This window comes from Protopterus annectens, chromosome 10.part0, assembly GCF_019279795.1.
Source record: "Protopterus annectens isolate FY-2018-M chromosome 10.part0, PAN1.0, whole genome shotgun sequence".
NCBI lineage: Eukaryota > Metazoa > Chordata > Ceratodontiformes > Protopteridae > Protopterus > Protopterus annectens.
Genome location: NC_056744.1, coordinates 1798415585 through 1798442599, shown reverse-complemented (window position 1 = coordinate 1798442599; position 27015 = coordinate 1798415585). Strand labels below are relative to the sequence as shown.

At 44.3% G+C, this 27015-nt stretch overlaps 1 protein-coding gene across 1 annotated transcript in view; it reads right to left on the bottom strand.

Annotated features, from left to right (window-relative positions):
• The window catches only part of LOC122814504 (Snf2 related CREBBP activator protein), a 3617155-nt gene that overhangs the window by 1504957 nt on the left and 2085183 nt on the right, over positions 1-27015 (bottom strand). The gene's annotated exons all lie outside the window — the stretch shown is intronic.

Below are 27015 nucleotides of genomic sequence, written 5' to 3'. Positions count from 1 at the left end.
TTTTATTTTATTCATTTTATATTTGTTAACCGGGAAAGTCCAACTGGATACATGTCCATTTTCAGTGGAGGTCCGGGGAGAAAAAATCCAGAGCAGTAAAATCATATGTACATATGTATCATATATATGATTATTAAAAGACTAAAACAACCTTCATTTTTAGTGGTGCAGCGATTTGCAATGTCACCTCACAGCAAGAGGTTCTCCAGTTCGATTCTTGGCTGGAATGCCTTCTGTGCGGACTCTGGATGTCCTCCCTGCGTTTGTGTGGGTTTCCAACAAGTGCTCTGGTTTCCTCCCACATTACAAAGACATGCATCTGGAGCGTTTCTCCCCAGGCCTCCACTGAAAACTGGCTCGTTCAATCCTGTCACTTGGTATGATTTCAAGAACCACTGTCGTTTTGGATTCCTTGGACCAGCTACAGTCAAGCAGGTTTTTGTACAGAAATGTAAACAGCTCCTGTGACAGACACACACACATATATATGTGTGTGTGTGTGTGTGTGTGTGTGTGTGTGTGTGTATATATATATATATATATATATATATATATATATATATATACGTATATATATATACATATATATATATATATATATATATATATATAGATAGATATATATAGATATACAGATATATAGATGTATATATATAAATATACACACACACACATATATATATATATATATATATACACACATATATACACACACACACACACACACACACACACACACATATATGCACGTCTCACACGCACACACAAACATCTAAGCACATATGAAAAAAGATACAACTAGCTATAGATATATACAGATACATATTTTATCAGAGCAGATGGTTGTGAATCAGGCTCTAGGGAGACAGGGCACACAGAAAAAGAAGTTATGTCTTACCATAACGTTCCATCTGTATTGTTGATCCTTGTTCAGTCATTACGCATCGGTTCCGAGCTCGGAATCGAGCCGGCCATTTTCCAAGCTCACGTCAGCTTCAAACTCTCGAGCTAAACTCTTACTCACAATCCCCCTCTCCATTACCTCAGACTGAGTTTGTAAGTTAAAGAAGGCAGAGGCTACCTCTGGTCAAATAACCTAAGAGAACCGGATGGTGAGATCCACTAGAAACCACAGGAGGGGGAAGGAGGGAGGGTCATAATGACTGAACGAGGATCAACAATACAGATGGAATGTTATGGTAAGACAACTTCTTTATCTGATATTGTTAATCCTCGTTCATTCCTTACGTGTGGGACAGAGTCCCCTGCTACCTCTATTCCTGGGAGGCTCTCAGGGAAGGACATTCCTGAGCACCATAGAATCGAAAGATGCTCTTCCCCTGTAGGCCAAATCCAATTTGTAATGATTGATGAAGGAATGAGGCATAGCCCAAGTTGCAGCTGCACAGATGTCATGTAAAGAAGCTCTGGCATGGAAGGCAGCAGAAGTTGCCACAGACCTTGTTGAATGAGCTTTTATGGTAGTAGGAAATGAGATATTACGTTGTGTGTAAATAAAGGTGTCACAGTCCTTCAACCATCTAGCTAATGTGACCTTAGCAACAGCAGATCCTAATCTAGGTCCAGAAAAGCCAAAAAAATAACTGGTCAGATTTACAGGAGGGAGGGTAACCAATACTGCAACAGTGAATACACTCGGACAGCTACATTTATGGTAAGTATACACAACTGTACTATGTTCTTCATGTTGCAGTCATAACATTTGGGTAGATTCCCAAAGCTAAGGATGGGAGGAGGAATTTAGATAGCATTAGGACCAGTTATAAGGCCCTGCAAGACTGCAGTGGCAAAGCCAGATCTGGATTTAGAGAAAATTGGCAAATGATAATACCTGGTGAAAGTATGTACAATACTCCAGGTAGCAGCGTCTAGGATGTCCCTGGTAGGGACGCCTCTGAGAAAGGCTGTAAAGGTAGACGCAGCCCTGGTCGAGTGGGGTCTGATCCCCTGTGGGATAGGTTTTCCATGGTGCTTATAGCAGAAATGAATGCAATGGCCTATCCATTTAGAACTGGTTTGCTTTGAAATAGCCTTCCCCTCTGTCCCTGCAGCAAATGCCATCAGCAATTCAGATTTCCTTTGAGGTTTAGTCCTGTCCAAGTAGAATCTAAGTGGTCTGTGCACATCTAAGGAGTGCAGTATCCTTTCCCCTTTGTTCTGTGGATTAGGAAAGAAGGTTGGTAAATGAATAGACTGATTAAGAGCCACACTGGATACCACCTTGGGCATGAAGGAGGGATTGGTTCTGTGGGACACCCTGTCCGCATAGAAGATGATGAAAGGCTCCACTGCCATAAGGGCCTGCAATTTAGATACCCTTCTTGCTGAAGTGATTGCTAAAAGAAAAGTGGTTTTTCAAGAAAGAAATTTTAAATCTGCAGGAGCAGCTGGCTTGAAAGGAGGAAGACAGTTTCTCCAAGACAAAGTTAAGGTCCCAGGCTGGAGTTGGAGCTCTCCTGGGTGGTCTTAAATTTTTGGCCCCTCTGAGGAACTGCTTGAGCAGTGAGTGAGACAAAAGGAGAGGTTCTGTGTTATGAGCTGAAATGGCAGAGGCGTGAATTTTGATGGAGGAAAAAGACAGGCCCTTGTGAACCATCTCAGTTAAGTATTGTAAAATCTGAGGTAAATTGGGCGCTGCTGTGCTCATGCCTTGAGACTGGTTCCAGGCATAGAATCTTTTCCATTTTTCAGCATAAGATTTTCTAGTACTAGGCCTCCTTGCCTCTAAAATATTCATCACTGGTTTACTGAGGAATGGTAAAGGAGAGATGAGTAATAAGCCAGGCTGCTAGGTTCAGTGTTTGAAGGGGAGGGTGCAGAATCTGGTTCGCCTGTTGACACAACAGGGAAGGAGTCTGAGGCAGGTGCCATGGGGCCAACCGTGATGCCCTGCGCAAGATGGGGTACCCAGTGTTGGCATGGCCAGTCTGCTGCAATCAAAATCATCCTTGCTTTGTCCTGTTTGATCTTTAGTAGTAATTTGGAGAACAGAAACAGGAGTAAAGGCATAAATTGATAGTTTTTTCCAGGTGAAGGACAGAGCATCCACTTTCCAAGCTTGTTTGTAGGAAGTCCTTGAGAAAAATTTGCCCAACTGGTAGTTCTGGGGGGAGGCAAACAGGTCTATATCTGGGCTCCCCCATTTGCTTGTCAACATGTTGAAAATCCTTGGTTCCAGTTTCCATTCGTGTGGGTCCATGAGGTTTCTACTTAGTTCGTCTGCCAGTGTATTTACTTTTCCTGGCAGAAATTGAGCTTGTAGATGCACTTGGTAGCTCAGGGCTGCGTTCCACAATGCCATGGCTAGTCTGCAGAGGGGGTAAGAATGTGTACCCCCTGCTTGGTTATGTACCACATAACAGTGGTGTTGTCCATCTTTACCATTAATTGTCCTGGAAGAATGTGGTCTTGAAGGCTGTCAGAGCATGCTGCACAGCTAACATTTATTTTTGATTGAAATGCAGGTGCATTTGACTTGGGTTCCATTTGCCCTGAATGCACTTCCCTGCCAGGTGAGCACCCCATGCATAGTCTGATGCATCTGTTGTTAGGGTTTGGGCAGCAGCGGGTGGTGTGAAAGATAGTCCCTTGCTTTGTTTGCAGGCCTCTGCTCACCAAAGGAATTCTAGGCATAGGCAATGTATGATAGGAATCATTGCTTTTGGATCCTGAGAATGTTGACACCATAGGCTTTTTAGATACCACTGTAGTTTCCTCATATGCAGTCTTGCATATGGAATTAGAAGAATGCAGAATGTCATGAACCCCCAAGGCTTTCAGTACTTGCCTTGCAGATAGCAGGGTTTTTGTGGCCACTTGTTTGAAGTAGGTTGTCAAACAAATTTGTTTCTCTGGCGTGAGGAAAGCCATCTGGGAAGCTGTATTCAAGCTTGTTCCCAGGAATATAATTCATTGACAGGGTACCAGGTGTGATTTATTTTTGTTTATGGTGTACCCCAGACAAGTTAGCACCCTTTGCACAAAGGCCAGATGATTCAAACGTACGCCCTGGCTTTCTGCCTGAATTAGACAATCATCCAGGTATGGGCACATTTGAATATTTCTTTGCCTGCAAAATGCAATCACTGGAGCTAGGCACTTGTGAATACCCTGGGAGCAGTAGATAAGCTGAAGGGCAGTGCAGAGAAATGAGTGCGCGTGTAGCCTGCTTTGAAGCGTAGGTATCTTCTGCAGGATTCCCTTATTGGGATGTGCAGGTAAGCTTCGTTTAAATCTAGTGTTGCTAACCAGGCATCTTTGCCTAGCATAGGAAGCAACTGGTGAAGAGTCAGAATCTTGAATTTTGGGATCAGCAAAAAGGTGTTTAGAGTAGATAGGTCCAGGATAGGACGCCATGAATTGTCTTTTCTGCTTACCAGGAAAAGTCTCTAGTAGAAACCTTGCCCCTTTTCCTCTTCTGGTACCAAATGAATAGTCTCCATGCTTGAGAGAAAGTACTTCCTTTTGGGACTCTGGCCACTGATTGGCAACGTGTGGAAGTGAAATCTGTATCCCTGGGAGATTATATTTAAAACCCATTTGTCCTGGATAATGAGTTCCCAGTTCATTGCATGAAGTGCAATCTTTCCCCCAAAAGGGGTAGTCAGTTAAGTGCTTGGAAGTTTTAAAAAGAAGTCATTGAGACAGTTTACCATAGGGGGAGTTTTATTACTCCCAGATTTGGAAGTGGAGGCCCCCCACTGCTTAGTCCTTTGCGTAGCCTGGGAGCTCTGCTGGATCTGGGTTTGGACTGAGAAGGCCTGGAAGAGGCAGGAAAGGATCAATTCTTGGAAGGTCAATGCCTACTAAATCTTGGAGGTTGTACTTGTAAGAAATCTTTAACAGTTTGCATAGATTTAGCTTTTTCCTCCATCTTTTCAAGAATAACTTCTGCCTTGCTGCCAAACAGGCGGTCCTGGTTTAAGGGAGCACCCAGTAATTTTGCTTTAACATGATCTGGCAAGGATTGCTCGTTAAGCCAAGCATGCCTTCTAAGTACAGACCCAGTTACAGCATCCCTGCAAGATGCCTCTAGAGAATCAAAACCACATTGCGAAGTATGTTTTCCAACTTGTTCAGCTGAATGCAGTAAATCCTTATTTTCAGCACAATCGGGAATCAACATTATTTTCTGTTTAAGCAATCCAATAATATGCTGCTGATATTTTAACATATGAAACTGGCAATTTAAGGCCCTAATGGCCAAAGCTGCAGAAGTGCATACCTTCTTACCCTATCTATCCAGCGCCTGGAATCTCTATCAAAGGGGGTAGGACTTTTGGCAGTAGTAGCTTTAATGCCCCTGGGTCCCTGTGAAATGGTCTCAGGATCCGCAGTAGGATTTATAAAAAGGAACTTGAGAGTCAGGGACCTGTAATATCTATCAGGTTTTCTGGGAGCAGGAGGTAAAGAATCAGGGGCCACGCTAGATTCTGAAAAAGCATAGTCAGCAATGTCCAGAGGGATAGCTAAAGGCCTGTGTTAGGGCAGGAGGAAGAAATCCCTAAGCCTCTTTTTAGAATCAGAGAAATCCTGACTTTCCCAATGAAAATGCTCCCTGAGAGTATGCAAGGTTTCACCAAAAGAGAAATCATCTGGGGGAGAAGCAGAGGGAATAGAGTCCTCAGCATCAGAAATCCTGGTCATCAGAGGAAACAGAAAATTCAGAACCGTGGTCAGAAGTATCAAACAAATTCAGTCCTAGGTCTCTTAGTGGGGGAAGGCTGGCTTCCCCTGATTAAAATAATACGGACTTCAGAGATTCTTTGTTTTTTAGGCATGGCCTGACCATGCGGTCTGGGCGTCAGTTTTCTATGCATGATTCGAGATTTAGACCTTGAAAAAAAAGATGGCAGTTTAATACGCAAGTCAGTAGGCTTGAATACACCCTCTGAAGCCAGTGACTGCACAGTGGCTCTGGACCAATCCAAGGTAGAGACATCTGCAGGTTCCACAGCTGAAGCATCTCGCGGCATACCAGACTCCGAATGGGTCTCAGTAGAGGCCTGCAAATCAGAAGTAGTGGGTATCAGGGGCTGCAAAAGCGCCTCAATGAGTACCGGCGAACTGCTGACTGGCTTAAGAGAAGCATTGTCGGCAGCTTTGGACCTAGGCGGCCTGTCTCCGTCTTTATCTTTGCGTTTCTTCGGAATGTCGGTAGTCGGATGAGTGACCGAAGACATATCAGGATAATTGAACCGAACACCAAAATATTTAGAGACATAAATATACAGACGACAGATAGTTCGTGGTTTAAATAAGGCGCAAAACCGACAGCTAGGTACCTCGTGGTAAGGGCCTAGGCAAGGAATACAGTACAAATTAAAACCTTTATGAGGTATTTGCTTTCCACAAGTAATGCAATTATTTACTTTTACTGACATCGGTTAAGAGCAAAAAAAGGACTCCCCAATGGGGTACTTAGCTTTTAGTTGAAGACTTCGGTTCTGAAACTCAAAAACGAAAATTTCAGAAGTCGGCCGACCGGCACTTGCGAACTGCTTCTGCTTCAGGCACCGTACGGCAAGAAAAGCGATGTAATGGCATCTGCTACATGTTTTATACCCCTGACGACCCGATGTCATGGAAGAGAGCAACCGAAGCAGGACCCAAGACTTTGTTAATCAGGCCAACTGAGGGCTACTGCAAGCAGATAACCCAAATCTGATGACTGCAACAGTGAAACACCAAGAACATCCTGGCTTGAATGAGTAGATTCCTGGAAGTGTCAGTGATGAGCCTGCTATTCACTAGAAACCCTGCAATCATAGCTGAGCTGACACTGCTGCCATGCACTTGGTAAACACCCGCAGGGCTGTAGTGAGACCAAAGGTCAGAGCTCTGAACTGGTAATGACTGGCTCCCAGATGGAAGCGAAAGTGCTTCCTAGAGTGTCCGGCCATCTTTACATGGTAGTATACACCCTGAAAACCTATCAAGCACAACCAGTCATTCTTCCTCAGTAAGGAAGAATGGACTGAGCTGTGACAATCCAGAGTTTTGTTTGCTTCACAAACCTGTGGCCTAGGCCCCAATTTTTATTTGGCAGTAAAAAGAATCTTGCGAAAATTTCGGATCCTCTCTGGTCTGGAAAGACCGCTTGGATGACTCAATTTCTTAGAAGCTTCCTTATTTCTGAAGCAACAGCTTCCCTTTTTGAGGGCGGAACATCGGGAATTCCTCTTAGGCATGGAAGAAAGGACTGAAATAGTCTCTGGTTATAATCCTTTGAACTCACCTGTCTTGAGTGATGGATGTCCAGGGTGCTGAGTGCAGGGATAAGCTTCTGCAGACTGTCTCCAGAGTGTGGCAGTCCGGCAACTGTTCAGCAGTGCTGTAAAGGCTTCTCTAAGAAAAAGGACCTCTGAAACCCGGGTTTTGCAGGCCACCTCCTCCGCTTGGGAGACATCCATCATAAGAGGTTTCCTCTCTGCATTGGGGAGCCCATTCTCTAGAAGCACAGAATGCAAAACCCCAGGATTTACAAAACTAAATTCTCTTTCACTCATTCTGGTTTCTAGTGAAGGTCCCTTGAGGGGTAAAGGAATATGATCCCTATGGGAGATAAGGATTTAACAGCCTTCTCAATCCTGAGATAGTCTATTTAACTTTGGGACCAAAAAGAGATGATCCATTATATGAGGCACTGATAAGGACGTCTAAGTGTTCAGCAAAATCACATGGGCACATCAAGGCATGCTTTCTCTTTGAAATACCTGTGCTGACTGCTCTTCTTGCACCCCCTATGGTATTAGAGATGAGGTGCACAGAGATCTGATAATGATAGTAGGGTCATCTGTAAACCAATGGATTTTCTTTGATCCACGACAAGGTCCCTGGAAGATATTAAGCAATTTTCTTTGACAAATCCCTCTGGAAGTGAGTAATGAGGCAAATAATGTAGCACCCTCATCAAAAGTGAAGATAATATGTACACCTTTCCCAAATCTGTCCAGTGCATGCAATGCTCTATTCTTCAGTGGACAGAGGAACTTTCTGCAAGTTCCTTCTTACTTGTCTACCGCCACTACCATACAATCTCCTGAGGGACCCTTGCTCTAAAGGGAACAGTCTTTAGAAACAATCAAAAACTTGCTGGCTTTTTGGCAATATGCTCAGCTGTATCCAGCTCCTTCCATGTCTAGGAGGATATTAGGTCTACCATCTCACTGGCCAGGGGAAACTTACCCAAGTAGTAGATGAGCCAGAACCAAAACCCTCAAGAAAAAAAACAGACTCCTCTGGTGAAGACACCTGGAAGGACCAACCCCCCTTTTTGTCTGAGAAGTTTGAGAATCTCAAATGAGATGTCCTCAAGGGGCAATCCAGGAGAATCTTCTCCCTCATCAATATCAGTGTAAGGGGATTCCTCGGGGGAATCCAACGGTCTCCTCTTACACTTGTGTTCCCTGTGTACCTCTTCTTTGGGATCTTAGAAGAGGACTCAGAAATCGATAATCTATCCTGGGAGAACAGATCCTAGGCTCATGGAAACAGACTGTCCCGATAAGACAAGCACAGTAGGCTGCAGACCCTGAGAAATCCTATGGTAGACCTCCCTTCTCTAGGTTGAGAGAGCATTTTCTTGAAAACTTCAAATGTCAAGTTCAACTCGGATCCGGGAAGTCTCACTGTCGGAGATGAAATTCCAAACGGTGGCTCAACCACAGACGCCATTCGGCTGGGATCAAAGGCTGACCCTTGAGCCAAACTGTCCATCACCAACACTCTTAGGAGGTGGAAAGAATCCAAAATCCTCTCATACAATCCTGCCCTGTTGGAGTCAATGATGACTCTTCGGATTCTAAAGACATGCGTCTGGAGCATTTCTCCCCGGGCCTCCGCTGAAAACAGGATCTGTGGAACCTAGTCGGACTTTCCCGGTCAACAAATGTTAAATAAAAAAAAAAAAAAAACTCTTGACACTGTCAAGAGTGGACCTTGCTAGAGAAATCAATGATGTCTAGCAAATGTGAAGCTTCAGTCCCAATACAAATCTGCCCTAGGCAAGAGATAAATCCAAGGGCTCTGATCAAAAAGGTCGGAACATAGAAAAAGCCATTAAAGAGTGAGTGGAGTAAGTGGTTGTTACAGATCTGACTGTGGCTGGAGCCAGGAGGCCCCCAACTGGATTTGGGTCTGAAGGAATCTCATCATCCTGTTCACATCAGTTTCGATGAAGCTCTGTGAAGGCCCAGGTAACCTTAAAGAAATAGAGGAAGGTGGTCTGAAGTGACAATGGGGTCTTGCCTGTAAAATTGGAAACTGAAACCTATAGGAGATGGGATCTGGAGGAAATCTAGGTGGTGTATGGGATCCATTAACTATCAGATCCAAAAATGTGGTAGGCTCAGAGAGTCTAGAAATCTTAGGCACCAGAGCAGACAAAGGTGTTGGAGCAGAAAAACTTTTTAGCAGATTTTGACCTCTCTATCTGGCTCCCTTTGTTTCTCTTCAAGTCTATCAGGCCTTTTTTTTGAAAATGTAGAAGGGGAAGAAGCAGCAGCAGACTTTCCAGATCCATTAATGTTTTTTCTTCTCCTGCAATAGGCTGAAGAAGCCCACCTTTAGAATGAGTTTATTGTGAATTTCATTAATGGCCGACTTGCCCAAAGGCCTCAAAGGTAAGTGAAGGGGCTGTTCAGGTGCGAAGGCCCCAAAGCAGTACATACACTTATCTTGTGCAATTGAATTTGGTAGTTTGTGAGAATAAGCTATGCATTTTTTTTTAATTCGGAGGGCTTGTTTGCAATCCTCACAGACCAGAGAGAGAAGTCAACGATAACAAATGAAGTAACCCTCAAGTGAAAATCACTCTGAAGAAAGACATTTTTTTTTTTCAACTAAGCACAAGTGAGAAGCGAGAGATAAGGGATCAAAAAGGATGAAAAAAAAGTAGGGAACAATAAGTGAAAATTGCTATAGAAAAGGAAGGAATACAAAAATTTATTAAGTCAGCCCCAAAGGAAAAGTACTGATCTTTCTATTGAAAATGTTTTGATAAACATTCCTGAGCACCAAGATCCATCAAATGCTTATGGAGGCAAACAAGATCTGAGGTAGTTTGCTCTCCACAGAAATTACAGGTAGGGGAGGAGCCTGAGAACCTGATCCAAAGCTTTGAAGTCTGAAGCCAGATGACAGACCCATACACTGAGGAACGGATGGAAAAGACAACACAAGATGTAGATGTTTAGCAGCACTAGAATTAACTCAAGCTAAAGTTGCTGGGTCAGGTTTGGGACAAGATTAAGGAACTTTACACATGCTATCAGCCTTTTTAAGCACTAGAATTAACTCAAGCTAAAGCTGCTGGGTCAGGTTTGGGACAAGATTAAGAAACTTTACACATGCTATCAGCCTTTTTAAGCACTAGAATTAACTCAAGCTAAAGCTGCTGGGTCAGGTTTGGGACAAGATTAAGAAACTTTACACATGCTATCAGCCTTTTTAAGCACTAGAATTAACTCAAGCTAAAGCTGCTGGGTCAGGTTTGGGACAAGATTAAGAAACTTTACACATGCTATCAGCCTTTTTAAGCACTAGAATTAACTCAAGCTAAAGCTGCTGGGTCAGGTTTGGGACAATATTAAGAAACTTTACACATGTTATCAGCCTTTTTAAGCACTAGAATTAACTCAAGCTAAAGCTGCTGGGTCAGGTTTGGGACAAGATTAAGAAACTTTACACATGCTATCAGCCTTTTTAAGCACTAGAATTAACTCAAGCTAAAGCTGCTGGGTCAGGTTTGGGACAATATTAAGAAACTTTACACATGTTATCAGCCTTTTTAAGCACTAGAATTAACTCAAGCTAAAGCTGCTGGGTCAGGTTTGGGACAAGATTAAGAAACTTTACACATGCTAGCAGCCTTTTTAAGCACTAGAATTAACTCAAGCTAAAGCTGCTGGGTCAGGTTTGGGACAAGATTAAGAAACTTTACACATGCTATCAGCCTTTTTAAGCACTAGAATTAACTCAAGCTAAAGCTGCTGGGTCAGGTTTGGGACAAGATTAAGAAACTTTACACATGCTATCAGCCTTTTTAAGCACTAGAATTAACTCAAGCTAAAGCTGCTGGGTCAGGTTTGGGACAAGATTAAGAAACTTTACACATGCTATCAGCCTTTTTAAGCACTAGAATTAACTCAAGCTAAAGCTGCTGGGTCAGGTTTGGGACAAGATTAAGAAACTTAACACATGCTATCAGCCTTTTTAAGCACTAGAATTAACTCAAGCTAAAGCTGCTGGGTCAGGTTTGGGACAATATTAAGAAACTTTACACATGTTATCAGCCTTTTTAAGCACTAGAATTAACTCAAGCTAAAGCTGCTGGGTCAGGTTTGGGACAAGATTAAGAAACTTTCCACATGCTATCAGCCTTTTTAAGCACTAGAATTAACTCAAGCTAAAGCTGCTGGGTCAGGTTTGGGACAAGATTAAGGAACTTTACACATGCTATCAGCCTTTTTAAGGGCAGAAGGCTATCATGAAAACTGCAGGCAGCAAGACTCACATTCTCCAAAGCAGACAGAACAGAAGGAATGGTTGAAGGTTCTGGAAATTCCATCTGTAACAGCTCATAGTACTTTGAGAGAGCTCAGTGTTTTCCCACTGACAACAGTGGCACATTCTGGAAATGGCCTCAGAGAAAAAAAACCCACACAGAGAGATTCAGAAAGTGAGCTATCTCCTATGACGGCATTATTAATCTGATGAGAAAACACCATTTCCATCTTTCTGTACAAATTCAGAATACTGAATCTTCAGGACAAGGGGTATCCCTCATTCTTTTACCGGAAACTACTTTATAAGAGGATCAATAGCCCGAGTTAAACCCTGAGCCAAACCCATTAATCTACTCCTGTCCAAAGAAATTTGAGGAGGAACAGGTGATGTTTAGTTTTCTGCTTCCTTTTTGAAAGGAAAAATGGGGAAAATAGTATTAAAAATGGCAACAGCAGCTTCCCCAGAGATGGGCACAGCATACTGACTAATCAGGGAAGCCTTCCCTGTTCCCTCTCCCAGGACCAGCAAGTATGCATCTCCATGGCCACGGAGGGGACCAAACAGCTGCAGAGGAAATGGCTAAAACAGTCTATAGTAACTGTAGGTGCTAGAACAAAGGGATACAGGTAAAGGATGAGTGGACTGAGGTACAATAATGGTCACAGCAGAGTCACCGACCTGCCCTGAAGCAAACAGCTAACCTGCTGTGGTGGAAAAGACTGTTTGCTTAACTTTTTATTTTTGTGGCTGAAAGGATGTTGGACCGTTTGGCTCCACTGTCAAGCTGAAAATGGTGCCTCTTTCCCAGAGAAAACAAGCAGCAAAACCCAGTAAAACTTAGTCGATTTTTTCCATAAAAACACAATAAAAAGCACTTTTGAAACAGTTTGCCAGCCCCCAAAACTAAAACAAACATTTCTCCAAGGTTTTAAATTACTTTAAACTTTTAAAATGATGAGAAAAAAATACTCTCATTAAAAAGTACATCACAGTTTTGTGACAGTCCATTAAACAAACTCTTAGCTTTTTAAAATTTTACTTTTAATTTATTTAACATTTGTTTACCGGGAAGTCTGACTTGGAACAAAACCAATTTTCAGAGGAGGCCCGGGGAGAAACGCTCCAGATGCATGTCTTTGTAATATGGGAGGAAACCGGAGTACCCAGAGAAAACACACACAAACGCAGGAAGGACATGCAGGCTCAAAACAGAAGGCACCCCAGCCAAGAATTGAACTGGCGAACCTCTTCCTGTGAGGCGACAACGCTACCACTGTACCATTATGTCATTTCTGAACAGTAAAGTGTTATAAAAAAAAGAAGTTATATACTCGCATAACGTTCTATGTTTGTTGTCTATCTTGCTTTCATTCTTACTGGTTGGGTTCAGAACCAATCCTCTATTCCAACTCGGCTGTATAGTAAAGCTCGAGGTCCTCCACTGGCTCGTGGCTGAATCCCTATCCCATCATGCTCTAGTGAAGCTCGCTAGATGATCTTTGCTGATAACGTAAGTACCTAAGGTACTATCAATACATCTCGTGAAGACAATGGAGAAGATCAGACACACTAGCCAAAGAAAGAACCTCTTTGTTCTCCAGGAGCCATAGGTAAGGGGAGGAAGGAGGATGGGATGCAAGAATGAAGGCGAGATGGACAACAAACATGGAACACTATGGTGAGTACATAATTTCTTTACATTATGTTGTCCTATCTCATCTTCATTCTTACTGGTTGGGACAGCATCCCTAGCAACATATTTCTTGGGTGGCTCATGGGAGTATATTCTTCAGGACAGTGGACCCAAAGAAGGCCCTGTCCCTGGAGGCCAAATCTACTTTGTAATAAGTGATAAAGATATGAGGCGTTGCCCAAGTTGCAGAAGCACAAATGCTATCAAGTGGCAGTCTAGCTTGAAAGGCAGAAGAGGTTGCCATGGCTCTTTCAGAATGACCTTTGACTTTAAAGGAGAGAACTTTATTAGAATTATATACAAAAGGTAATACAATCTGAGAGCCATCTTGAAAGTTTGATATTAGATATACGGGCACCTTTCTTTGCTTCTAAAAACGGCACAAATAACTGATCAGATTTCCAAAAGTCCTTTGTTCGATGTAAGAAGAAGCATAATTGTCTATGTACATCCAGTTGGTGAAGCTTACATTCTGCCTTGTTGCTGTGGTTTGGGGAAAAAAATGGTAACTCTATGGACTGATTTAGGTAAGAATCAGAGTATACGTTAGGCAGAAGGATGGGTTTTGTTCGAAGGAATACTCCATCTTTGTGAAAAAGTATATATAGTGGCTTGATCGAAGATGCTTGCAGTTCTGAAACTCTTCTAGTAGAAGTGATGGTAACCAACGTACTTGTTTTCCATATTAAAAATTTTAGATCACATGACGACGCAGGTTCAAATGGGGGAAGGATCAAACAGGGCAGAAAAAAAGTTTAGATCCCCTTGTGGTAGGGGTGTTTTTACGGGTAGTCAAATTAGTACCTTTCAGGAAGGCTTTTGCATAGCTTGTGGGACATCACGTTAGGGGCGAAATCGCTTATATGGAAATTAGATATTGCTGCTAACTGTACACAAATGGTAGCTGCATCTTCATTAAATAGTATTGCCAAAAGTTTGAGAATAGAAGTTACAGGAGCAGTAAAGGGGTAAATGTTTTCTGCCAATGCCCAGGGAGAAAAACCTTTCCCATTTACTGATATAAAATTTTCTTGTTGAGGCCTTATGAGAAGAGATCAAGATATGTTTGACCAAATGAGGGAGGTTAGGAAGCCTGGCTATAACTGGAATGGGAGCAGTCAAGCTGTCAATCTGAGGACTTTAAGACAAGGATGGAGCGTTCCAGACGTATGAGTCAGAATGTCTGGAACTGGGTCCAGAACCCACAGCTCCTCCTGAAGATGAGGCAAAAGGAATGGGAACCAAATCTGACAAGGCTAGTATGTGGCAATGAGAAGCAGCTTACTTCCCCGCGAGCTGGCTTTCTGGAGAACCTTGGGTATTGGAGGAAAGGCATAAAGAAGTCCCGAGGACCAATCGTGGACAAGTGCATCCCTTGGTGACTCCCCCGGAGGGGGGGAATCAGGGCAAAATAGCTGCTGCATTTGGCATTCATGGATGTGGTGAAAAGGTCACAGCAAGGCTGGTCCCATTTTCGGAAGATCATCTCTGCTACCTCTTGCTTTAGGGACCACTAATGAGGCAAGAGAATTGCTCTGCTGAGTTTGTCTGCTATCACTTTGCACTTCCCCGGGATGTGAGTTGCTATCAGAAAGCACTGGGAAGAGATGGCCCACTGATATTCTCTCAGGGCCTCTTGACAAATGGGGTAAGACCTGGTCCCTCCTTGCTTGTTTATGTACCAGACAAACAACATGTTGTCTGTCTATTGCAATGGTACCCAGTGGGAGAGAGTTCTGGAGTGCCTGCAACGTCATAAGCACTGCTCTTATCTCTAAGATATAGATGAGCAAATGGGCCTTGTGATCCTGCCAAGTGTCTTGGACTGTCCTTCCCAGATAATGCCCTCTCCACCCTATCTGGGAGGCGTCCTTGGTCAGTGTGGCCACAGGCTGTGGGGAAAGAAAGGGTTGACCTGATGTTACATGACTAGAGTGAAGCCACCAGCGAAGATCCTTCTTGCAGGACTCTAAACAGAATTTGATGGAACATGGGTAGTTCCTGCAAAGACCACTGGGTGAATAGTAGCCACTGTACAATTCTCATGTGCATGCGTGATAGTGGAAAGTACAGTTGTGTACACTTACCATAAAAGTAGATGTTAGAGTGTATTCAATGTTGCAGTCATCACACTTGGGTTATCTGCTTGCAGGAAGCCCTCAGTTGGCCCGAATACCAGAGTCTTGGGAGTTCTGCGTGGGATGCGGTCGCCTTTTCCATGAAGTCAGGTCGTCAGGGGTATAAAACATGCAGCCGCCCCCATTACATCAGTTTTTCTTGCCCCAGATGTCAGGAGTCCCCAAATAGGAAGCAATTATATGGTGTGGAACACCTCCAGTAAAACGGAAATACCATAGCTATAAGATATGGCCAAAAAGAAGATAGGTAGAAAGCATAGAAAAGTCAGGGGGCTGGAAGGAGGGTAACCAGGACTGCAACAGTGAATACACTCGAACATCTACATTTATGGTAAGTGTACACAACTGTACTATGTACTTCGTATATCACTGTTGCAGTCATCACACTTGGGTTGATTCCAAAAGTTGAGGAAGGGTGGAGGCAGTTAAGTACTATTAGGGCTGGCTAGCAGGCCTTGTAAGACTGCTGTAGCAAATCCAGCTCTGGATTTAGAAAAGATAGGTAAGTGGTAATGCTTGGTGAAGGTGTGTACAGAACTCCAGGTTGCAGCTTCCAGGATGTCACTGGTAGGGACTCCCCTGAGATATGCTGTAGAGGTTGAGGTACCCCTAGTGGAATGAGTTCTGATCCCCTGTGGGGTAGGTTTTCCATTGTGTTTCTAGCAGAATAGGATGCAGTGTGCTATCCACATTTGGAAATGGTTTCCTTTGAAATGGCCTTGCCCTCTGCCCCTGTAACGAAGCTGACTAGCAGCTGGTCAGATTTTCTGAGAGGTTTAGATATGTCAAGGTAGAACCTGAGCTGTCTGTGCATGTCCAAAGAATGCAGAATCCTTTCCCCTTTGTTCTGAGAATTAGGAAAAAATGGTGGTAAATGGATGGATAGGTTTAAAGCCACACTGGATACCACAACTTGGGCATAAATGATGGGTTAGTCCTGAGGGAAACCCTGTCCGCATGGAAAATAATGAAGGGTTTTACACTCATTAGTGCCTGTAACTCAGACACTCTTCTAGCTGAAGTGATGGTCAGAAGTAAGTCTGTTTTCCAAGAGAGGAATTTTAACTCTGCTGTAGCAGCATGCTCAAAAGGGGGAAGTGTGAGCTTCTCTAGTACAAAGTTAAGGTTTCAGGCAGGGGTGGGAGCTCTCCTCAGAGGCCTTAAATTGTTAGCTCCTCTCAGGAACTGTTAGATGAGAGGGTGAGAAAATAGAGGTGGCTCAGTATTGTAGTCAGCTGAGATGGCAGAGGCATGAATTTAAATTAACGAGAAAGATAAGCCTTTGTGGAGTAGCTCTTCTAGGTAATCTAGGATTTGAGGCAAGGAGGGCACAGCTGTGTCCTTTCCTTGAGACTGGCTCCAAGAACAATATCCTTTCCACTTTTCTGAATAGGATTTCCTAGTACTAGGCCGCCTGGCCTCAAAGATGACAACCAGCAACTGTTTACTGAGGGTTGCTGGTGGTGTATTCAGGGGATATGCCAGGCTGCAAGTTTCAGAGTTTGCAGCTGTGGGTGCAAAATCTGTCCCTCCTGCTGGGTCAGCAGGGGGGAGGTCTGATGTAGGTGCCAGGGAGGCACTGCTTTCAGACTGCGTAGGAGTGGGTACCAGTGCTGGTGAGGCCAGTTTGGGGCAATAAGCATCGTCCTTGGCCTGTCCTGTTTGATCTTGAGTAGTACTTTTGAGAGGAGGCGCAGAGGGGGAAAGGCATAAACTGAGGTTTTCCCATGCAAAGGATAGGGCATCCACTTCCCGCGCTTGGCTGTGGGGATTTCTGGTGCAAAATTTGCTCAACTGATTGTTTTGAGGGGAGGCAAAGAGGACCACCTCTGGAGTCACCCACCTGCAGATTAGAAGTTTGAATGAGTTTGGTCCCAGCTTCCACTCGTGCCGGTCCAGTAGATTTCTGCTTAAGCAGTCTGCCAGTAAATTTTGTTTGCTTGGCAGGAACTGAGCTTGCAGGTGCACTTGGTTGTTCAGGGCTGTTCTCCACAGGGCCATGGCTAACCTGCAGAGAGGGTAGGAATGAGTTCCCCCCTACTTGTTTATATACCACATAACTGTGGTGTTGTCTGTCTATCAGGAGTTGTCCTGGAAGGATAAGGTATTTGAAGGCTGTCCGAGCATTCTGTACAGCTAATATTTCTTTTTGACTGATATGCAGGGGAATTTGTTCTGGGTTCCATTTGCCTTGAATGTATTTGCCTGCCATGCGAGCCACCCATGCGTAGTGTGGTATGTCTACACAGTCAGGGTTTGGGCGGCGAGGGGTTGAGTGAAAGGACGTCCTTTGTTGTGGTTGCATACCTCTGCCCACCAAAGGAACTCTGTCCTTGAACAAGGAATGATAGGAATTAGTGTTTCCACATCCTGAGAATGTTAACACCAGAGACTTTTTAAGTACCACTGAAGTTTCCTCATATGCAATCTTGCATATGGAATTAGTAGAATGCATGAGGCCATAAAACCCTACGGCTTGCAGTATATTTTTCTTGGAGATAGCTGGGTTTTGGTGGCCATTAGTTTGAAGTAGTTTGTCAAATAAGTCTGTTTTTCTGGAGTGAGGAATGCCATTTGAGAAGTTGTGTTCAAGCTTGCTCCCAGGAATACAATCTTTTGGTTGGGCACCAGTTGTGATTTCTTTTCATTGATGGTGTACACCAGAGAAGTTAGAAGTCTCTTTACAAATGCCAGGTGCTGAAGTAGTAATTCCTGACTGTCTGCTGAATCAGGCAATCGTCCAAGTATGAGTAAATTTGAATATTTCTCTGCCTGCAGGATGCAATGGCTGGAGCCAGGCACTTTGTACATAACCTGGGCGCAGTAGATAAGCCAAAGTGAAGGGCAGAGAACTGATGGTGTATAGAGCCTGCCCTGAAACGTAGATATTTCCTGCAAGATTCCCTTATGGGGATGTGCAGATAAGCTTCTTTTAAGTCTAGGGTGACTAGCTAGGCGTCCTTGGCTAGCATAGGAAGAAGCTGTAGCAGAGTCAACATTTTGAATTTTGGGACCACCAGGAAGGTGTTGACAAATGACAGATCTAGGATAGGGCGCCAAGAGCCCTCCTTTCTGGGCACCAGGAATAGTCTGAAATAGAAACCCTGTCCCTTTTGCTCTACAGGCACAGGTTGAATAGCCCTGATACTGAAGAGAAAGTACTTGCCTTTGAGCCTCGGCCCACTGGTTTGGAGGAAGGTCTGGCAACCCGCTTGGGGTTGGCAGAGAGTGGAAGTAGAAATTGTATCCCTGGGATATAATGTTTAGGATCCACTGGTCCTGGGTAATGGAAATCCAATTTTGTGCATGCAGGGCGAGTTTTCCTCCTGGGGATCTAAGTACTTGTGCTTTGCTGGGAAGGAAGAGAGACAAGTCATTGTGAACTTTTTCCATAAGGGGGTGGCTTACCATTCCCTGTTTTAGAAGAGGGAGAACTCCATTGTTTAGATCTCTGCATACCCTGAAACTGTAGTCTTGGTGGCCTATTGCCCCTGGCTTTGGAATGAGAATGCTTGGGAGGGACTGGAAAGGACCAGTTTTTAGAAAGCCAATGCCTACTGAAACTAGGTTGCTGCACCTGTAAAAAAAACTCTAACAGTTTGCAAAGATTTAACTATTTTCTCCATCTTTTTACGAACTTTTGCTTTTGTGCCAAACAACCTTTCCCGGTTTAATGGAGCATCTAGCAATTTTGCTTTGACATGGTCTGGCAAGATTTGCTGCTTCAGCCAAGCACGCCTTCTCAGTACAGACCCATTGACAGCAGCCCTGCAAGATGCTTCTAAGGCATCAAAAACCACACTGTAAAGTATCTTTACTAACTTGGTTTGCAGAATGCAGTAGCTGTTGTAAATCTTTATTTTCTGTACAATTCGGAAGCAACAACATTTTTTGTTTAATTAGTTCCATAATATGCTGCCAGTACTTCAAAATGTGAAAAGTACAGTTTTGTACCTACCATAAATGTAGATGTTCGAGTGTTCACACTGCTGCAGTCATCACACTTAGGTTATCCTGCCGTCAGGCGGTCCTGCAGTCGGCCAGAGTTCCAAAGTCTTGGTCCGGCTTCGGTTGCGGTCACTTCTTCCCTGACGTCAGTGCGCCAGGGGTAAAATAAGATGCATCCGATGCCATTTTCTTCAGTTTTTCTTGCCCCAGATGTCAGGTGCCCCCAATAGGTAGGCAATACATATTGCTAATGAAAAATATACATATAAAACAAAAGCAATACCTTCAGTTACAAGCAAATACACCACAAAGGTTGTATCAGATTTTAAGGTACTGAAAGATTTCAGTTAGGTCAGAGGGGATGGAGGGAGGGTAACCTGGACTGCAGCAGGGTGTACACTCGAACATCTACATTTATGGTAGGTACAAAAAGTACAGTTTTGTACCTACCATAAATGTAGATGTCCGATAGATATGCAACTGCAGTCCTGACATGTGGGTTGTCCTGCCTCAGGCAGCCCTTCGGTCGGCCGGATTCCAAAGTCTGGGTCCGGCGTCGGCTGATGTCGCCCTTTCCCGGCGTCAGAGCCTGGGGTATAAAAGCGTCAGCCGACGCCATCTTCTTCAGTGTTTCTTGCCCCAGATGCCAGGTGCCCTCTAAGGAAGGCTAAATTTTGAAAACAGAGAAAAAATTCCAGACAAGTACAACAACATAAAAACAAATACACCATAAAAGATTACCCCAGGTAGCTAAAATGAGGGGTAGAAACCCAAAAGAATACCACAGAGGGGTAGGTGGGAGGGAAAACCTGACTGCAGTTGCATACCTATCGGACATCTACATTTATGGTAGGTACAAAACTGTACTATGTCCTTCAAGGATGCAACTGCAGTCCTTACATATGGGTTGAATACCATAGCCAACCTGGTGGTGGTAGGCACTAAGACAAAGATGGTGTAGCTAAAATGCCCTGCAGGACTGCAGAAGCAAACCCTGCTCTGGATCTGGAATATAAAGGCAGGTTGTAATGTTTGGAAAATGTATGCACGGAGCTCCATGTAGCAGCTTCTAAAATGTCCTTTGTTGCCACTCCTCTTAAAAAGGCTGTGGAGGTGGCTGTAGCTCTGGTGGAATGTGGCCTGATGTCAGCTGGCATAGTTTTTCCATGAAAAGAGTAGCAGAATCGAATGCAATTTCCAATCCATTTAGAAATTGTCTGTTTGGAAATTGCTTTTCCCTGCAATCCAGCAGCGCAAGCTACAAAAAGCTGGTCAGATTTTCTGAAAGACTTTGTTCTGTCCAAGTAGTAGCGCAACTGTCTGTGTATGTCCAAGGTGTGCAGAAGTCTCTCTCCTTTATTTTGAGGATTGGGAAAGAAGGTAGGCAGGTGAATAGCTTGATTCAGGGACACCCTGGATACCACCTTTGGCATGAATGACGGATTGGTTCTCAAAGAAACTCTGTCCTGATGAAAAATGAGAAAGGGTTGTATTGCCATAAGGGCCTGTAGCTCAGAGACTCTTCTTGCTGAGGTTACTGCCAGAAGGAAAGCTGTCTTCCAAGACAGAAATTTCAACTCTGAAGATGTTGCTGGCTCAAAGGGAGGAAGAGTTAATTTTTCCAGCATGAAGTTGAGGTCCCATGCAGGCAATGGTGGTTTCCTTGCTGGGTTGATGTTCTTTATACCTCTTAAACTGTCTTAGCAATGGGTGAGAAAATACAGGTGGATCAGTGTTATATTTGGCAGATATTGCTGAAGCATGTATTTTTATGGAAAAATATGAAAGGCCATTGTAGAGCATTTCAGCCAAATATTCTAGGATCTGTGGAATGCTCATCACTGATGGGTCTTGACCGTTTTTGCTGTTCCAGATAAGAAATCTCTTCCATTTTGCTGAGTATGTTTTTCTATTGGAAGGTCTGCGCGCCTCCAGGATGATATCTTTTACCCTTTTGGAAAGTGCATCCTGAGGAATAGTCAGGGAATCTTCCAAGCTGTCAACTTCAATCTTTTCAAGCTGGGGTGTAGTGTCCTGTAATTGTGCTGTGTCAGAAGAAGTGGCCATTGAGGAAGGAGCCACGGATTGGTGTGTATCAAGCTCCGTAGCAGTGGGTACCAGTGTTGTCTTGGCCAGTCTGGAGCTATCAGTATGACTTTCGGTTGCTCTGTCTTGATCTTTAGTAACACCTTGGTCATCAAACTGAAGGAAAGAGCGTCCACCTTCCATGCCTGAGAATGGTATGTCCTTGTGCAAAACTTTTTCAGATGGTGACTGAGGTGGGAGGCAAAAAGATCTATGTCCGGCCTTCCCCATGCTTGCGTTATTTGTAAGAGAATGTCTGGATGCAACATCCATTCGTGCGGATCCATGATGTTTATGCTTAGGCTGTCCGCCAGAACATTGTCCTTCCTTGGTACAAACTGGGATTGTAGCTCTATTTTCAATTGTAGGGAAATATCCCAGAGATTCATTGCCAGTCTGCAAAGAGGGTAGGAATGGGTACCTACTTGCTTGTTTATGTACCACATAACTGTGGTATTGTCAATCTTTATTAGTAGATGGCCCTGATGCATGAACTTTTCGAAGGCCTTGATTGCATGTATCACTGCCAGCATTTCTTTTTGGTTGATGTGCAGGTGCTTTTCTTTTTGTGTCCATTGTCCTTGAATGCATCTGCCCTCCATGTGCGCCCCCCATCCATGGTCTGAGGCGTCTGTTGTTATGGTTTGACTTGTATAAGGCTTGCTGAAAGGCAGACCTTTATCTGGCTTGCTTGAGCCCACCACAGAAATTCCTTTTGAAGGCATGGAATGAGTGGGATCAATGCTTCCAGGCTGTGGCTGTGTTGAGACCATAGACTTTTTAGATACCATTGTAGTTTCCTCATATGCAGCCTTGCGTTTGGAATCAGAAGAATGCAAGATGCCATGAAACCCAGGGCCTGCAGGATTTTCCTTGCAGTCATCTGGGTGTGTGTTGCTAATTTTCTGAAGTATTCTGGTAATTATTTTTGTTTTTCTTTTGTCAGAAACACCATCTGGGTGTTTGTGTCCAGTGAGGCACCCAGGAAAGGTATTTCTTGGGATGGTACGAGACTTGATTTCTGAATATTGACTGTGTATCCCAAGGCCTGCAGTAGGTGAATGACATAGTCCAAGTTTTTTAGCAAGGCTTTTTGGCTGTCCGCTTGTGTAAGGCAGTCGTCCAGGTAAGGGTATATTTGTATCCCCTGAAATCTGCAATGAGCAATTACTGATGCCAGGCATTTCGTGAACACTCTGGGCACAGTAGATAAGCCAAAGGGCAATGCTGAGAATTGATAATGCTCTGAGCCTGCAAGAAATCTGAGTTACTTCTGCAACTTTGTCTGATTGGGACATGCAGGTATGCCTCCTTGAGGTCCAGGGTTACCAGCCAAGACCCCTTGCCCAGCATGGGAAGGAGTTGCTGTAAAGTCAGCATTTTCAATTTTGGCACAATAAGTTAAGTATTCAGTGCGGACAAGTCCAGAATGGGTCTCCATTGGTTTTCTTTTCTTGGAACCAGGAACAGTCTTGAATAAAATCCTTGGCCTTGTTCTGCAGAAGGAACCTTTTCTATTGCTTTTATTTGAAGTAGGTTTGATATTTGTTTGAGTGCCTCTGCCCTTTGATTTGGAGGCAGGTTTGGCCTGCCAGGTCTTGTTGGTAGTGTATGAAAATGGAATCTGTATCCTTTGTCCATTATGTCCAGTATCCATTTGTCCTTTGTAATATTGTGCCAATTTTGTGAGAATAAAGATAATTTTCCGCCCAAAGGTGCTTCTAATTGAGCCCTGGATGGCGGAGTCAAAGTCAAGTCATTGAGATTGTCCCTGCGGAGCAGTGGAAGGTCCTGCCCCACCTCTCTGGTTCGGAGGCTGCCACTGACGTCCTCTGTAGGAGCCTCGAGTTTGCCCTCTACCACGTCTGTTTTTGCCTCTCTGAAATTTGTCTGTGTCTGGAAAGGACCAATGCTTAGAAGGCCAATTCCTGCTGAATCTTGGAGGTTGTACCTGGAGGAAATCTTTGACTGTTTGCACTGATTTTGCCTTTTCCTCTATTTTCTTTAAAACCTCTTGTGCAGTAGCACCAAATAGCTTATGTTTCTCTAGTGGTGCGTCCAAAAGCTTAATTTTCACATGGTCTGGCAATGTTTGTTCCTTTAAACAAGCATGTCTGCATATGACCACACCTGTCACTGCTGCTCTACATGAAGCTTCCAATGCATCATATCCACACTGAAGGAAATGGTTGCTAACCTGCTGAGTATTATGAACCAATTCCTGTAACCCCTTTCTATCTAATGGTTCAGGGGAAGCCAATTTCTTTTGCAAGTCATCCAACATGTATTCCTGATACTGAATCATATGAAATTGACAATTTAATGCTCGCATAGAAAGGGTGGAAGATGTATATACTTTCTTGCCCCACCTTTCTAAAGCCCTAGAATCCCTTACCGAAGGAAGTGGATTCTTAGCAGTAGTGGAGGGAACCCCTTAGGCCCTTGAGAAATAGTTTCAGGGTCAGCAGTATGGCCCTTGTACAGAAATTGATGTGTGTCTGGGACCCTGTAGTACCTGTCTGGCTTGACAGGAGCAGGGGGGAGGGAGTCAGGGGAAACACTAGATTCTAAGTACACATCATCTAAAACATTTAAAACTGGAGGAATAGCTAAGGGTCTATGCTGAGGTAGCTTTAAAAATTCCCTTAACCTTTTCCTAGAATCTGAGTATTCTTGGCCTTGCCATTTGAAGTGTTCCCTCATGGGATGAAGCGTTTCCCCAAAGGAAAACTTCTCAGGAGGAGAAGCAGAGGGAATGGATTCCTCCGCATCAGAATCCTCGTAGGCCGAGAAGGCCTCCTCCTGGTAGTCTGAATGTGCAGAATCACCTGAGGCCTCATTGGAGGACTGGGGATCTACCTGCTCAACCCTAGGCCTCTTGACAGAAGGCGGCTGAGAGCCTCTTTCTGGATGTGGCTGAGAACCCCTAATTAAAGAAATAAGATCCTCAGCTAAACTTAAAATTTGTGGATCCCAGAGAAACAGATCTTGGAGGGAGAGACTTAGCCTGTTTGGCAGCCTTAGCATGTGTGTAGGCCTTAATGGACATAGACACTGGAAGCCTGGCAGCCCCACGTGCTGGAGTAGTCTTATCCACTGAAATGGTGTTAGAAGTATCCTGGGCTACGGTCTCAGAGGGGAGAACAGAAACCGGCACCGAGCTGGCCTCCAGTACCGAAGTAACCGGTGGAGCGGTGTCATCGGTCTGTAGCGGTTGTGAAACCGGCTCAGAAGAGACAGAAACACTCGCGGTAGGCCTAAGCGTGGTGTCGGCCGAGACCGTGGACCGCGGGTGTCAGTCCTTATCCTTCCGTTTTTTAGGTAAATGTGCTGTCGGAAGCTCCGACGGCATGATATAACAGAAATCTTCCCCAAAATAATCCTGTGCAAACTCTGACCGACGCCTAAGAGTGCGTTTATTGAAAGAAGCACAAGCTGTACAGGCCGAGACGTTGTGTTCTGGGCCTAGGCAGGGTAGGTAGTAAGAGTGGAAATCCTTATGAGGTATTTGTTTCCCACAAGTTAAACAATTATTAACTTTTACAGTTTTATCTGACATCGGCTGAGGCAAGAAAAGGTCCCCAACGGGGTACTTAGCTTTTTTGAAGACTTCAGTAGCTCAAAACACAGGAGCTGGTCGACCGGCACTTGCGAACTGCTTTTGCTTCGAGCGCCGCGCGGCAAGAAAGATGAAGAAGATGGCGTCGGCTGACGCTTTTATACCCCAGGCGCTCTGACATCGGGGAAAGGGCGACATCAGCCGACGCCGGACCCAGACTTTGGAATCCGGCCGACCAAAGGGCTGCTTGAGGCAGGACACCCATATGTAAGGACTGCAGTTGCATCCTTGAAGGACATCTGTACTATGTTCGTGTTACACTGCTGCAGTCATCACACTTGGGTAGAATCCCAAAGCTAAGGTTGGGTGGCTGGTCTATAAAGAGTTAGGATTGGCTATGAGGCCCTGCAGAACTGCAGTGGTAAATCCTGCTCTGGATTTAGAGTAAAGAGGCAGGTGGTAGTGCTTAGTAAAGGTGTGCACTGAACTCCAAGTTGCAGCCTCCAAAATTTCCTTGGCAGGTACTCCTCTGAGAAAGGCTGTTGAAGTGGCTGTTGCCCTGGTGGAATGTGGCCTAATGGTATTTGGGACTGATTTTCCATGCTGTGTGCAGCAGTAACGAATACAGTGTCCTATCCATTTGGATATAGTCTGCTTTGAGATAGCCTTGCCCTGTGATCCTGCAGCATATGCTACAAACAGTTGTTCAGTTTGCCTGAAAGCTTTTGTTTTGTCCAAGTAGAAGCGTAGCTGACTGTGTATGTCCAAAGAATGCAGAAGTTTCTCCCCTTTATTCTGGGGGTTTGGATAAAAAGTTGGCAAATGGATGATTTGGTTAAGAGCCGCACTAGATATCACCTTTGGCATAAAGGTAGGGTTTGTCCTTAAAGAAACCCTGTCCTGATGAAAAATTATGAAAGGTTCCACTGCCATTAAAGCCTGTAGCTCTGAGACTCTTCGTGCTGAAGTTATTGCCAGGAGCAGAGCTGTTTTCCACGATAAGAATTTTAGATCGGCTGTATTGGCTGGCTCAAAAGGTGGTAGGGTCAGTTTTTCCAAACCGAACTTGAGGTCCCAAGTTGGTGTTGGTGCTCTCTGGGGCAGTCTTATGTTTTTAGCCCCTGTGAGGTACTGCTTTAGCAAGGGATGAGAGAATAAAAGAGGATCCGTGTTGTAATGTGCTGAAATGGCAGAGGCGTGGATCTTAATTGATGAGAAGGATAGGCCTCTGTCCAGCATCTCAGTTAAGTATTGTAAAATCTGAGGAATGTTTGGAACAATAGGGTCAAGGCTTTGAGCCTGGTTCCAGGCGCAGAATCTCTTCCATTTTTCTGAGTAAGATTTCCTGGTGCTCGGCCTCCTGGCCTCCAAAATGACATCCATAACAGCTTTAGAGAGAGGTGTTGCCTGTTTGACTAATTTATCTGCCATGCAGCCAGGTTTAGGGGTTTGAGCTGGCCGCGCAGGATCTGATTGTTTTGTTGAGTCAGGTGGTGTGGAATTTGAGGCAAAATCCATGGTGGGCCTTGAGCCAAGTTCATTAAGATAGGGTACCAGTGCTGGCGTGGCCAGTCCGGAGCAATCAGGATCATCTGAGGTTTTTCTTGTCTGGCTTTTAGGAGTACCTTTGAAAGGAGAGGCAGTGGCGGGAAGGCATAAACTTTTAGGTTTTTCCAGCTGAACAGAAGAGCATCCACTTTCTATGCTTGTTTGTGATAAGTCCTTGAGCAGAATTTTTGTAGTTGGCAATTCAGTGGGGAGGCAAAAAGATCTATGTCTGGGCATCCCCATTTTTGCATTACCATGCTGAAGATTTGAGGATTCAATTTCCATTTGTGAGGGTCCATGATATTTCTGCTTAGATCGTCTGCCAGAGTATTTTTCTTTCCTGGCAGGAATTGTGCTTGCAGGTGAACTTGATACGTTAGAGCGGTGTTCCACAAGGTCATGGCTTGCCTGCATAGGGGATAAGAATGAGTGCCCCCTTGCTTGTTTATGTACCACATAACTGTGGTGTTGTCTCTGTCTTTAGTAATAATTGCCCTGGATGCAGAAGATCCTTG